Raw genomic sequence first — 12,257 nt, forward strand, 5'->3', positions numbered from 1 at the left:
ACCAGGGATTTCTAGGAGAAAAAGCCGTTTTTAAACGGAAAAAAAACCCAGATTTAATAGGATATAAGAGATTTCTAGCAGAAAAAGCCATATGTAAGGGGAATACCCCATATTTAAGGGGTAAAACAGGGATTTTTTGGGAGAAAAAAGCATATTTAAGGGGAAAAGCACCCGGTGTAATGGGAAAAACAGGGATTTCTGTGTGCAAACCTCAGATTTAAGGGAAAAAGCCCAGATTTAATGGAAAACCAGGGATTTCTGGCAGAAGAAGCCATGTTTAAGGGCGAAAACTACAGATTTATGGGGCAAAACGGATTTCTGTGAGAAAAGCCCAGATGTAATGGAAAAACAGGGATTTCTAGGAGAAAAAGACATATTTAAGGGGAAATACCCCAGATTTAAGGGGAAAAAACAGGGATTTTTGGCAGAAAAAGGCATGTTTAAGGGTAAAAACCCCAGATTGAAAGGGAAAAAACAGTGATTTCTGTGAGAAAAGCCCAGATTTAATGGAAAAAAACAGGGATTTCTGGCAGAAAAAGCCACATTTAAGGGGAAATACCCCAGATATTGTTGGAAAACCAGGGATTTCTAGGAGAAAACCCGAAATTTATGGGGAAAAACAGGGATTTCTGTGAGAAAAGCCCAGATTTAAGGGGAATAACCGGGATTTCTCGCAGAAAGGGTAAAAACCCCAGATTGCAAGGGAAGACCAGGGATTTCTAGGAGAAAAAGCCACATTTAAGGGGAAATACCGCAGATATTGTTGGAAAAAGAGAGATTTCTAGCAGAAAAAGCCGTACTTAAGGGGAAAAAAACCCAGATTTAATGGGAATAACAGGGATTTCTAGCAGAAAAAGCCATATGTAAGTGGAAAACCCCATATTTAAGGGGTAAAACAGGGATTTTTTGGGAGAAAAAAGCATATTTAAGGGGAAAAGCACCCGGTGTAATGGGAAAAAACAGGGATTTCTGTGAGCAAACCCCAGATTTAAGCGGAAAAAGCCCAGATTTAATGGAAAACCAGGGATTTCTGGCAGAAGAAGCCATGTTTAAGGGCGAAAACTGCAGATTTATGGGGCAAAACAAGGATTTCTGTGAGAAAAGCCCAGATGTAATGGAAAAACAGGGATTTCTAGGAGAAAAAGCCATATTTAAGGGGAAAAACCTCAAATTTAAGGGGAAAAACAGGGATTTCTAGGAGAAAAAGCCATATTTTAGGGTAAAAACTCCAAATTTAATAGGAAAAACGGATTTCTAGGAGAAAACCCCAGTTTTATGGGGAAAAACAGGGATTTCTAGGTGGAAAAGCCATATTGAAGGGTAAAAACCCCAGATTGCAAGGGAAGACCAGGGATTTCTGTGAGAAAAAGCCACATTTAAGGGGAAATACCCCAGATATTGTTGGAAAAAGAGAGATTTCTAGCAGAAAAAGCCGTATTTAAGGGGAAAAAAACCCAGATTTAAAGGAGAAACCAGGGATTTCTGTCTGAAAATGCCATATTTAAGGGGAAAAAACCCCAGATTTAAAAGGAAATAAGGGATTTATAGCAGAAAAAGCCATATGTAAGTGGAAAACCCCATATTTCAGGGGAAAAGAGGGATTTTTTGGGAGAAAAAAAGCATATTTAAGGGGAAAAGCCCCCGGTGTAATGGGAAAAACAGGGATTTCTGTGAGCAAACCGCAGATTTCACAGAATCACAGAATTGCAGGGGTTGGAAGGGACCTCCAGAGCTCATCGAGTCCAACCCCCTGCCAAAGCAGTTCCCTACAGCAGGTCGCACAGGTCGGCATCCAGGCAGGTCTTGAACATCTCCAGAGAAGGAGACTTCACCACCTCCCTGGGCAGCCTGTTCCAGTGCTCCGTCACCTCACTGTAAAGAAGTTCTTGCGCATGTTTGTGCAGAACTTCCTATGCTGCAGTTTCCAGCCGTTTCCCCTTGTCCTGTCTCCACTCACCACTGAAAAGAGTCCGGCCTCGCCATTCTGCCCCCCACACCTCAGATATTTGTAGACCTGGATCAGGTCCCCTCTCAGTCTCCTTTTCTCAAGGCTGAACAGACCCAGTTAACAGTTAACTTCGGCGCTGTTCATCTGTTCATAAATCAGTACAGAGCATCCTCAGTTTCAGCCCATCACTGCTGTCAGCTGCCAGTCTGAATTTATCTTGATATGATACCCGGGAGCTTATTTACTAGAGCTTACCTGAGCAGGTATGGGTAGGAAACATAAGGTGTAAAACATTTCAGACGTCTGTTTCAATCCACACCTTTTTCCTTTGTGAGCCATAGAAGCAAATGATGAAAATAAAGGCCTTAAACTAGCATGTACCAAACATCTTTTCCAGGACAGCATCCAGGATTTGAGAAAGAGGGTTACTGTTCTTGACTGTCAGCTGCGGAAATCGGAGTCGGCTAGGAAGAGCTTTGAGGTGGCTACTGAAAAACTGCTACAATTCGTAGAGGTAACTGTGCCACTGCACTGTTCTGTTTGGAAAAGCCCTGTGTTGATTCCCCAGCTTGGTGCACCATGCTGGAAATACAGGTGCTGTTCTTGTAGGAATGTCTTTTCATCTTGCTGTACGTGGAGTCAGTGAAACTGGTTGGATTTCTTAAACGTATTTTTCACGAGCATACTGATTTCTGTGAAATATTGCAGAGGAAGAAGGCAGAAAAATGGTATTTAGTAATGTTTTGAAATGCTATAACAGAAACAACATTATGAAGTACAGATCAGAGCCCACGTGCCAAAGATCTGACCTTCTTGACTGCACTGATTTATGAGCTGTTAACTTCTTACTGTGGCCAACAGGTTGTGCATGAAACGCTTTCCGAAAACTCTCCTTCCTCGGCTGTTCTGAGGTAAGCAGATATGAGCTGTTATTCACACACATATTGAAAAATAATCTACTTTTGTCCCTAAAAATTGTCTTGTATTTTTTCCTTAGTTTTCTGTTGTGTGTTTCTGAATGCTGTTATTCTCAGTGCGGGGGTGGGAGATTAAATATGCTGTTTTATTTTAACTTTCCTAAAAGCCTTTGTTATACAGACAGAATAATTCTGAAACCAACTTATGCTTGATGATACTAGTGATTTTTTCATAGAATGACACTCAAGCTTTACTTTATTGAAGGGAACCTTTGCTCACCTTACAAATAAATGCCTTTTTCTCCCCTTCTTTTAGTGGCAGAAGGACACCATTGTCTTCTAAAGCACTTCTTGCCCGGCTGGGGAGGATTGGACCAACTGTTACCACAGCTCTTGCAGCAGAAGCCAGAGACCTTGCCAAGTCTGTCCGTGCCATTCTGGAAGTAAACTGTGAGTAAGAGCTGCGTGCCTGTGTGTGTGTACACTTGTATACATGCACATAAGCACTTCATTTCTTTCATTAAATGTTGGAGCTTTAGCATCTTGCTCAGTAATTGAGCATGATGAGTTTCAGCAGTCGCCTTGTTTGTTTTTTCCCAAGTGTGGAAAAAGGCTCCTGAGTATGGGTTCTGTTCCCACTGTGTTCAGAGTGTGGTGTGGGTATGGTTACCAGAATGCACTGTCTTTCAGAATGACAGAAGACCTACCAAAGCAGGCTAGGGGCTGCTGCTCCTATCCTGTCAGTGTTTCCAGCCCTAACCTTACCATAACATTAACTCCTTCAAGTGCATTGATCTCTCATGCTTGTTTTGGTGGCTTTTTTGTGGTCTGTCTCACCCAGAAGAATTTATACACTGTATTATTTTTTCATTTCATTTTCATTTTCATTTCTGAGACTACAGAGCTGCCTTCATTCTGGTAGCTTAGGATTCAATCAGTACTTCAGAAAAATACAGAAAGTAGAAGATGAAAAGCTTTTATATGTCTGGAGTTACAAGTGTTCTTCCTTCTTAATGCTCTTAAAATATACATGCATATTTTCCTTTATTTTAAGCACACATCACAGGGCAGTTCATTGCAAAAGGGCTACTCATGTCAGCTGAGTGTAGTAGTAATTACCCTATTTAAGTAAATTGAATGTATTTGCTAATTCCCTGAGTCATGTAACAGTGTGACTTCTTCAGAACTAAATAATGTAAACAAAGAACAAAAAAGTAAATAAGACTTTGTAACAGTGATATTTGAATGATAATGAGGTCACGGAGTTTTTTGGAATCTTTAAATATTCTTCTAGGAAAATGCACGGGGCATTTCCTTGTGTTATTTCTGTTAGCATGTGTGTTGTTTTGGTGGGCTGGCAGTTTGGGAGCAGTGGATCCAGTTTTTACATTTGTTCTTTTTCCTTTGCCTTTTGCACATGCTCTTTGCTTTGGAGTTAATAACAGTGGCCAGGAGGGAGGGGAATTTGTTTTCCACCAGTGACAATGGAAGTGTGCTGTCACATTAAGTTGTTTCTATCACACTAGACAGGAAATCATGCAAGGAAAACTTTTAGTCCTAAATGCAATTGAATTCTACCGTGTGGTTGTCAAGCATAACAGGTAGGACACGTCAGAAAGTTCTAGAGCCACAGCAAGGATCCCTTGTATGAACCTGTAAGTTGAAAACAGCTCTGCAGAGAAGGATTTAAAGATTGAGCATCATCCTTCCGAATTCATTCTCATTTGGAGAGCATTACAGATAGACTTGGGATGTGATGAGCTTGTGTGTGAGATTAAAGCTTTAAGGCTTTCCTCTCTCAAAGAAAAGAAAAGAAAAAAAAAGACAAATAGTTACAGCACAGGAACTGGCATTCTGTCTGCAGCCTTCTAGGCCAGATTCTCACAGCACATTCTCTGTGTGATCTTCTGATTTCTTGCAGATGTGCTGTCCTAAAAAGGGCTCTCATGTATGTAGCATTTCATAAATATCATACATTAAAGAAAAAAGGACTGTAGGCACTACTTAGAAGACTTCCTTTTTATCCAGACAAGTGCCTCCAAATTAAAATTTGTTATTGAGTTCTTACAGAACTGGATTGAATACTTCTGAGATGGCTAAGTGGATAAAAATCTACTGCTGGACATTCATCATTATACCCTTTAATTTTTACTTTATTTACAGTAGATGTGAAACACGTCTAGGTGTAGAGTGTTCTTCTAAATGGAAACTGATTTCCTTGTTAAAAATCCTCCTTGACATCCAGAACAAAGTGGCATATGCATGAGCTAGCTGCACAGAGTGACCTCTGTTGCACAATAGCTTCCCATTTTGCCTGGGGGAAGAGGTTTAAAAGAAGTTCAGTGTATTCTTGAAACTCTCCAAGTACACATTGCTTTGTCTGTAATGATGCTGCAGAGCAGTTTTCAGCTCGGTAGGCTGAATGACAGCTACGTGATGTCAGTTTGGTGATTTAAGCCAGGATTCTGTATCAAACAAACAAAACCAAACCCCTTTGTTTTACAGTGCTTACTACTACAGGATCCTCCAGTTCCAGAAATGCAAATCAGAGTAATAAACAGAATAATCAAGCACGTCTCTTGAAAGATTCATTCTTCATCTTCCTGAAAGGCTGTTAGCTATTTTTAGGCAGTAAGTCTTGGGAGGCCTTTCTGCTTTGCAGAATAGCATCTCCTTAAGACACAAAGAAAATTACTTTCATCTTACAAAGGATCATAATGCCTCAGCAAAGGAACCGTAACATTTGAAAGTAGCTGCTGCTGCACTTAGTAGTCCATATGGTAAAGAAAAAACTGGAGAAAGCAACTTCTTCTTTTCTATTACAAAATTTAGAAAGCAATATACTTGCTACTGATAATGGCAAAAATCTGATTAGCTCTGGAACATACTTCTCTCTTCATACAGCAGCAGGCGGTGAGCATTTGGAAACGTTCAGCAGAATAACACAGCATTCAAGTATTCTGACTGCTAATTTCCTCACCCTGCCTCTGACTTTTCTATTAAAAAATACAGTCTTGCCCTTGTTGATATAATCCCAGCCATCAGTATCTGCTACGTGCTCAGAACCCTGCTTCTCTGATCACAGGCACTAAAGCAGCATATCTTGAGCTGTTTCTTGACATCGTTTTCCTTTAATCTCTTTTCCTGCCTGGGATCTGGCCGTCATTGGAAGTTCACTAGAAGTATCTCCAAAGACATATCTTCAAAAATCCTGCTGCCCTGGTTTTGATCTCTCCAGGTACCGCTGTAGGCATTATGCATTCACTTATGAAGATCCTACAGGCAGGGGTTCAGTTGCCCACTTTTTGCGTTCATTTTCCTTGTATGCTGATTGCACATAAAAAGAAGGCAATGGGAAGAGCTGGTGATCAGCAGCCATGGGTGTTTGTTCTTTTGGTAGTGAAGCTGCTGTTACTTTCTGGACCACAGATGAAGTCTTACATCTCAGGTACTAACAGCTAAAATATGGAATCCCTCCATTTCTTCTGTTTACTTTTTAAACTACATTATGGTAAGTTGCCAACACAGCTCCATGTTTAGCAAGCTGTTAGTTGTCCCTTCTCATTCCTTTGACACAGTTATGTGGCAGAGCTACAAGGAAAAGTAGCAAGTCTTCTCAAACAGCAGTTGCTAATTTGAGAATAGTTAATACTGCTAAATATTCATGTTCTTTTTAATTACACATTACAGCCTCAGTATATTTATTACAGTCAAATTAATGCCATATACTTCATTAGTTTTGTTCTTAAAATTAAGGATATGGCAGTGGTGTAATTTTGTACAGCTGTTTGGCTTAGCTGATTGGGAAAGTTGTGGAGAAGTTAATAGGCAAGCACTGGGTGTTTCCCCCTGCCTTTTTGATTTATGTGCATTGGTATCTAGCTGTGATTGTGAGACAGGCACACTGTGGCTAACTTGACTCTTAGTAATTAGTGTAGTGGTATTAAAGATGCATTTGCAGAGCCCAAGTATCAAAATTCTTCCCTTCCATTGACCCTGCAAATATTTTCAGATTGCTGGCACTTGCTCGTGCTGCTTTGTCTTTATTTTTTCAGTGTCAGAGCAAGAAAATAATTCCCTGTGAGGTGTCTTTCTAGGGACACTTCTGCACTGGGAGGACAACATTGCTTTAATATAGTTCCAGCTAATAAACTCGGAATGTACCTTTTCTTCCTGAATGAAAGAGCTGCTTGAGAAAGAGCAGCATAATAACAACTGAAGAGATAACTGTACATTCACTGTTCTGGTAAGGCCATAAGTATTTCAGTGACTTACTCAAATCAGAAATGAGGAGACCTCATTATTTGTTGTATTAAATTATACAACATATATCCTTAAAGCATCTATACAGCTCCCATTGTTTTTGACTAGCAAAAGTAGTAATCTTAAAATCTATGCTGTGTGCTTTGAAGGTGTAGAGGTTACATTTGTTAATTAGCAGCACTGGTATTCTGGTGTCCTGCTCTTCTTGATAGAAAACAATGCTCATTAAGGAAATACCTGAACTTAAAAGCCGTGTCTATAGTGTTAAATAAATAAATAAGCCTAGTGAGGCCACGTTGGGGTTTAATGGTTGACTAGAAAGGCAGCAGACAGCAAAAGCTCTCAGTTTTGCTTTTGGGTTTTCTGTTCAGTTTTAATGTGATTGATGGGGTGTGTGTTGAGGTGCTATCTTGCAACCTAAAAAAAGCCATAAAGTCTGTTTCTTTGGGCAGGATGGATTTGATTTGACAGTGAATACTTGGAAGGAGACAAGTGAAGACTTGTTTGGTACATAACGTAATGCACATGCATTACTTCTGTGAATTTGAGGTATAAAAATGCCTTGTGAATGGGAAGCAGAAGAAATATGTATATGTAATGTAAATCACACAGACGCTTCCAAAACTAGACAAGTACTTGGAACAGTACCATGAATCTGAAAACACATGGCTAGAAAGAATCTCCAGCAATTAGGTAGAGCACCTGCCTGCCTTCAGCAATTACACCTACATGAATCCAGAGGTGTTTGTCAAACATATTCTGCTTTCTGGCTTTTCTAGACAAACGATTCCCATGCTTAATTATCTTTGCCATTAGGAGGCTTTTCCTTTGGCCTAAATCCTCACTGTGGTTTAAGTCCATTGCTGCTTTTCTTCATGCCAGTGGTTATTGAAAACATCCTAGTATGTTCTTCTTTGTGGTACCTTTTAATATATTTGAAGATATCATTTCACCATTGAATTTTCTGTTCCCAAAATAAGCCCCTAATACCAGTTTGCTCATTTTTTGCTGTTCTGGCTGTTTTATCATTCTTTTGTTTCTCTGGATTCTTTCCAGTTCATCAACATTGCATTATGCTGTAGGAATTGAGACCTTCCTATGGGAAATAAAATGGACTAATCAGTTTGTTTGCTTTAAGATACAGCGTACAAAAGCTCTTAGGCTGGTACACGTGTTCCTCTTTCCAGGTTTCAATTCATGTCCAAGAATCAGAACATTGCAAATTGCAGTTATGTACAAGCTGGGAAGCTACATAAGAGGTGATACTTAGAAGGACAGAATAATTTCATCGTCTGATCACATTACAAGAAAAACTATTTAAAGTACCATGAAGGGATACTTTAAAGCAATTTTTAAGGGCGAAAACTGCAGATTTATGGGGCAAAACAAGGATTTCTGTGAGAAAAGCCCAGATGTAATGGAAAAACAGGGATTTTTGGGAGAAAAAGCCACATTTAAGGGGAAAAGCCCCAGATTTAATGAGAAAACCGGGATTTTCTTGCAGAAAAAGCCATATTTAAGGGTAAAAACACCAGATTTAAGGGGAAAAACAGGGATTTCTGACAGAAAAAGCCATTTTATGGGGAAAAACCCCAGATTTAATGGGAAAACAGGGCTTTCTAGGAGGAAAAGCCATATTTTAGGGTAAAAACTCCAGATTTAAGGGGAAAAAACCCAGGTTGAAAGGGAATAACAGGGATGTCTAGGAGAAAAAGCCACATTTAAGGGGAAATACCCCAGATTTAATGGGAAAAACAGGGATTTCTGGGAGAAAACCCCAGATTTAAGGGGAAAAAACAGGGATTTCTGGGAGAAAAGCCCAGATTTAATGGAAAAACAGGGATTTTTTGGGAGAAAAAACCATATTTCAGGAGAAAAACCCAAGATTATTGGGAATAAACAGGGATTTCTGGCAGAAAAAAGCCAATTTTAAGGGGAAAAACCCCTGAATTAATGGGAGAAACAGGGATTTCTGTGAGAAAAAGCCATATTTAAGGGGAAAAACCCCAGATTTAAGGGGAAAAACAGGGATTTCTAGGGGAAAAAGCCATATGTAAGTGGAAAACCCCATATTTAAGGAGGAAAAGAGGGATTTTTGGGGAGAAAAAAGCATATTTAAGGGGAAAAGCCGCCGGTGTAATGGGAAAAACAGGGATTTCTGTGAGCAAACCCCAGATTTAAGGGGAAAAAGCCCAGATTGAATGGAAAACCAGGGATTTCTGGCAGAAGAAGCCATGTTTAAGGGCGAAAACTGCAGATTTATGGGGCAAAACAAGGATTTCTGTGAGAAAAGCCCAGATGTAATGGAAAAACAGGGATTTTGGGGAGAAAAAGCCATATTTAAGGGGAAAAAACACAGATTTAATGGGAATAACAGGGATTTCTTTGAGATAACCCCAGATTTAATGGGAAAACAGGGCTTTCTAGGGGAACAAGCCATATATAATGGGAAAAACCCCAAATTTATAAGGAAAAACAGGGATTTCTGGCACAAAAAGCCACATTTAAGGGTAAAAACCCCAGATTAAAGATGAAAAACAGGGATTTCTGGCAGAAAAAGCCATATTTAAGGGGAAAAACCCCAGATTTAATAGAAAAAAAACAGGGATTTCTAGGAGAAAACCCCCGTTTTATGGGGAAAAACAGGGATTTCTAGGTGGAAAAGCCACATTGAAGTGTAAAAACCCCAGATTGCAAGGGAAAACCAGGGATTTCTAGGAGAAAAAGTCACATTTAAGGGGAAATACCCCAGATATTGTTGGAAAAAGAGAGATTTCTAGCAGAAAAAGCCGTATGTAAGGGGAAAAAAACCCAGATTTAAAGGGAGAAATAGGGATTTCTGTGAGAAAAAGCCCAGATGTTGTGGAAAAGCAGGGATTTCTAGGAGTAAAAGCCATATTGAAGGGTAAAATCCCCAGATTTAATAGGAAAAACAGGGATTTCTAGGAGAAAATTCCTGTTTTATGGGGAAAAACAGACATTTCTAGGTGGAAAAGCCATATTGAAGGGTAAAACCCCCAGATTGCAAGGGAAAACCAGGGATTTATAGGAGAAAAAGCCACATTTAAGGGGAAATACCCCAGATATTGTTGAAAAAAGAGAGATTTCTAGCAGAAAAAGCCCAATTTAAGGGGAAAAAAACCCAGATTTAAAGGGGAAACCAGGGATTTCTGGCAGAGAAATGGGACAGAGAGTTTTGGGAGAAAACCCCTGATTTAATGAAAAGAACAGGGATTTCCGTGAGAAAACACCAGAATTAAGGGGAAAAACCCCTCATTTAAAAGGAAAAACAGTGATTTCTGGAAGAAAAAGCCATATTTAAGGGCAAAAACCCCAGATTGAATTGTAAAACCAGGATTTTCTGGCAGAACAAGCCATATTTAAGGGTAAAAAAAGGGATTTCTGGCTGAAAAAGCTATATTTAAGGGGAAAAACCCCAGATTTAATGGCAATAACAGGGATTTCTGTGAGAAATCCCCAGATTTAAGGGGAAAAAACAGAGATTTCTAGGAGAAAACCCCTGAATTAGGGGGAAACGCAAGGATTTCTAGCAGAAAAAGCCACATTTAAGGGGAAATACCCCAGATAGAATGGGAGAAACAGGAATTTCTGTGAGAAAAGCGTTTCCAGCGTTTCCATGCTGCACTTGCCCAGTGGTGGCCTTTCAGCCAAAGGCCAGAGTGGGGGGAGGGAGAGGGAGATTGTAAGACTGCCATCAGTCAGGAGCCCGGCACGTTTCTGCCTGCTTGGCTCATGCTGTTGTGTGGGTCCCCGCGAAGCATCGGTGAGGCAGGGTGGCCCCGTGTGTGTGCCAGCATTGTGCGCGGATGTGGAATGGAGTGAGAGTGATTGTAATGAAAATGCAGCTGGCCGTATTTCTGGTAGGGAATGGTTGAATCCGCAGCCGTGAGGCGCAAGAGGAGGCGCTGGATGCTAAGGTGGAAAGCGGAGCTTGTGTGTGCCAGGAGGCAGGCGTGGTGAGGTGCGCTTTGGAGCCTGCTGTTGTTGGCGCTGGGCTCGGGAGGCCCCTGAACATGGCGCTGTGTGCTGCGTGTGCCAGCCCCAAGAGATTCCCGTGTGGAAGAAGGGAGAGGCTGAAGGAGGCCGAGGGCCCTTTTCTCGGGGCCGGCTCCTCTGTGGCCTCTTGCTTGCCGGAGAGAAGGGCTGCCCGCTGGGCACAGGGAGCGCCTTCTAGCTGCCGTCCCGTGCCCTGTCCTGCAGCCCCCTCCTCATGCTATGTGGAACGCCATTGCCAGCAGTGCGGCTGCCATTTTAGAACCTTCGCCGCATCACAGCCGTCACCTTGGTCACCGCTGCCCCGGCCAACGCACTCGCCTCTGTGAGCTCTGGCAGCCATGTCAGGAGCAAAGAGAGCGAGGGGCGAAGCTTGCCCTATTTCCCATCGGAAGGGAGAGCTGGGGGCCCCAGTAGCGAAGAGGAGGAGGGGGGCCGCCTTGACCATCAAGCGGAGGAGGAAGGAGAAGAGAGTCCGTTTCCATCGCGCCTGGACCAGCGCTGTGACCACCTCCGTGGAGCCCATGGAGGTGGATCCACCTCCGGATGAGCCCATGGAGGTGGATCCACCTCCGGATGAGCCCATGGAGGTGGATCCGCCTGCGGCACAGCTGGCCTGGCACCACACCACCGTGCCAGGCCCCGCATGGGCGCCGTCACAGCTCCACCGCCATCGCTGGTCCAGGCGCTCGGCTCCTTACCCGCTGCGCGGCCCCCGCCCCCAGCATTAGCTGGGTGGCATGAGTTACCATCTGCTCCTCCTCTGGAGCCAATTCTGCGGGCCCCCAGCTCCATCTTCACCCTGTTAAGTCCCCGTCCCTGGTTTACTTGTTGATTTTAGTGTTAAGTTTAGTGTTAGTGTTAGGATTAGGTTATTGTTCACGTTTTAGTGTTAGGAGTAGGTTCTTGTTCATGTTTGAGAGTTAGGAGTAGGTTCTTGTTCATGTTTGAGAGTTAGGCATAGGTTCCTGTTCTTCTGTTAGAGTTAGGCATAGGTTCCTTGTAGTCTTTTAGTGTTAGGCATAGGTTCCTGTTCATACTTGACAGTTAGGGGTCGATTGCTCCTGTTGGGTGGCAGTGAGCAGCGCTCACTCGGTAAGCACACGCCTGATTGA

General features: G+C 42.0%; 1 protein-coding gene across 3 annotated transcripts in view; it reads left to right on the forward strand.

Annotated features, from left to right (window-relative positions):
* LOC125702693 (uncharacterized) overlaps nt 1-12,257 on the forward strand; it is a 166,647-nt gene that overhangs the window by 106,769 nt on the left and 47,621 nt on the right. The window lies entirely within an intron of this gene.

Source organism: Lagopus muta, chromosome 19 (genome assembly GCF_023343835.1).
Source record: "Lagopus muta isolate bLagMut1 chromosome 19, bLagMut1 primary, whole genome shotgun sequence".
In the NCBI taxonomy this organism is placed as follows: domain Eukaryota; kingdom Metazoa; phylum Chordata; class Aves; order Galliformes; family Phasianidae; genus Lagopus; species Lagopus muta.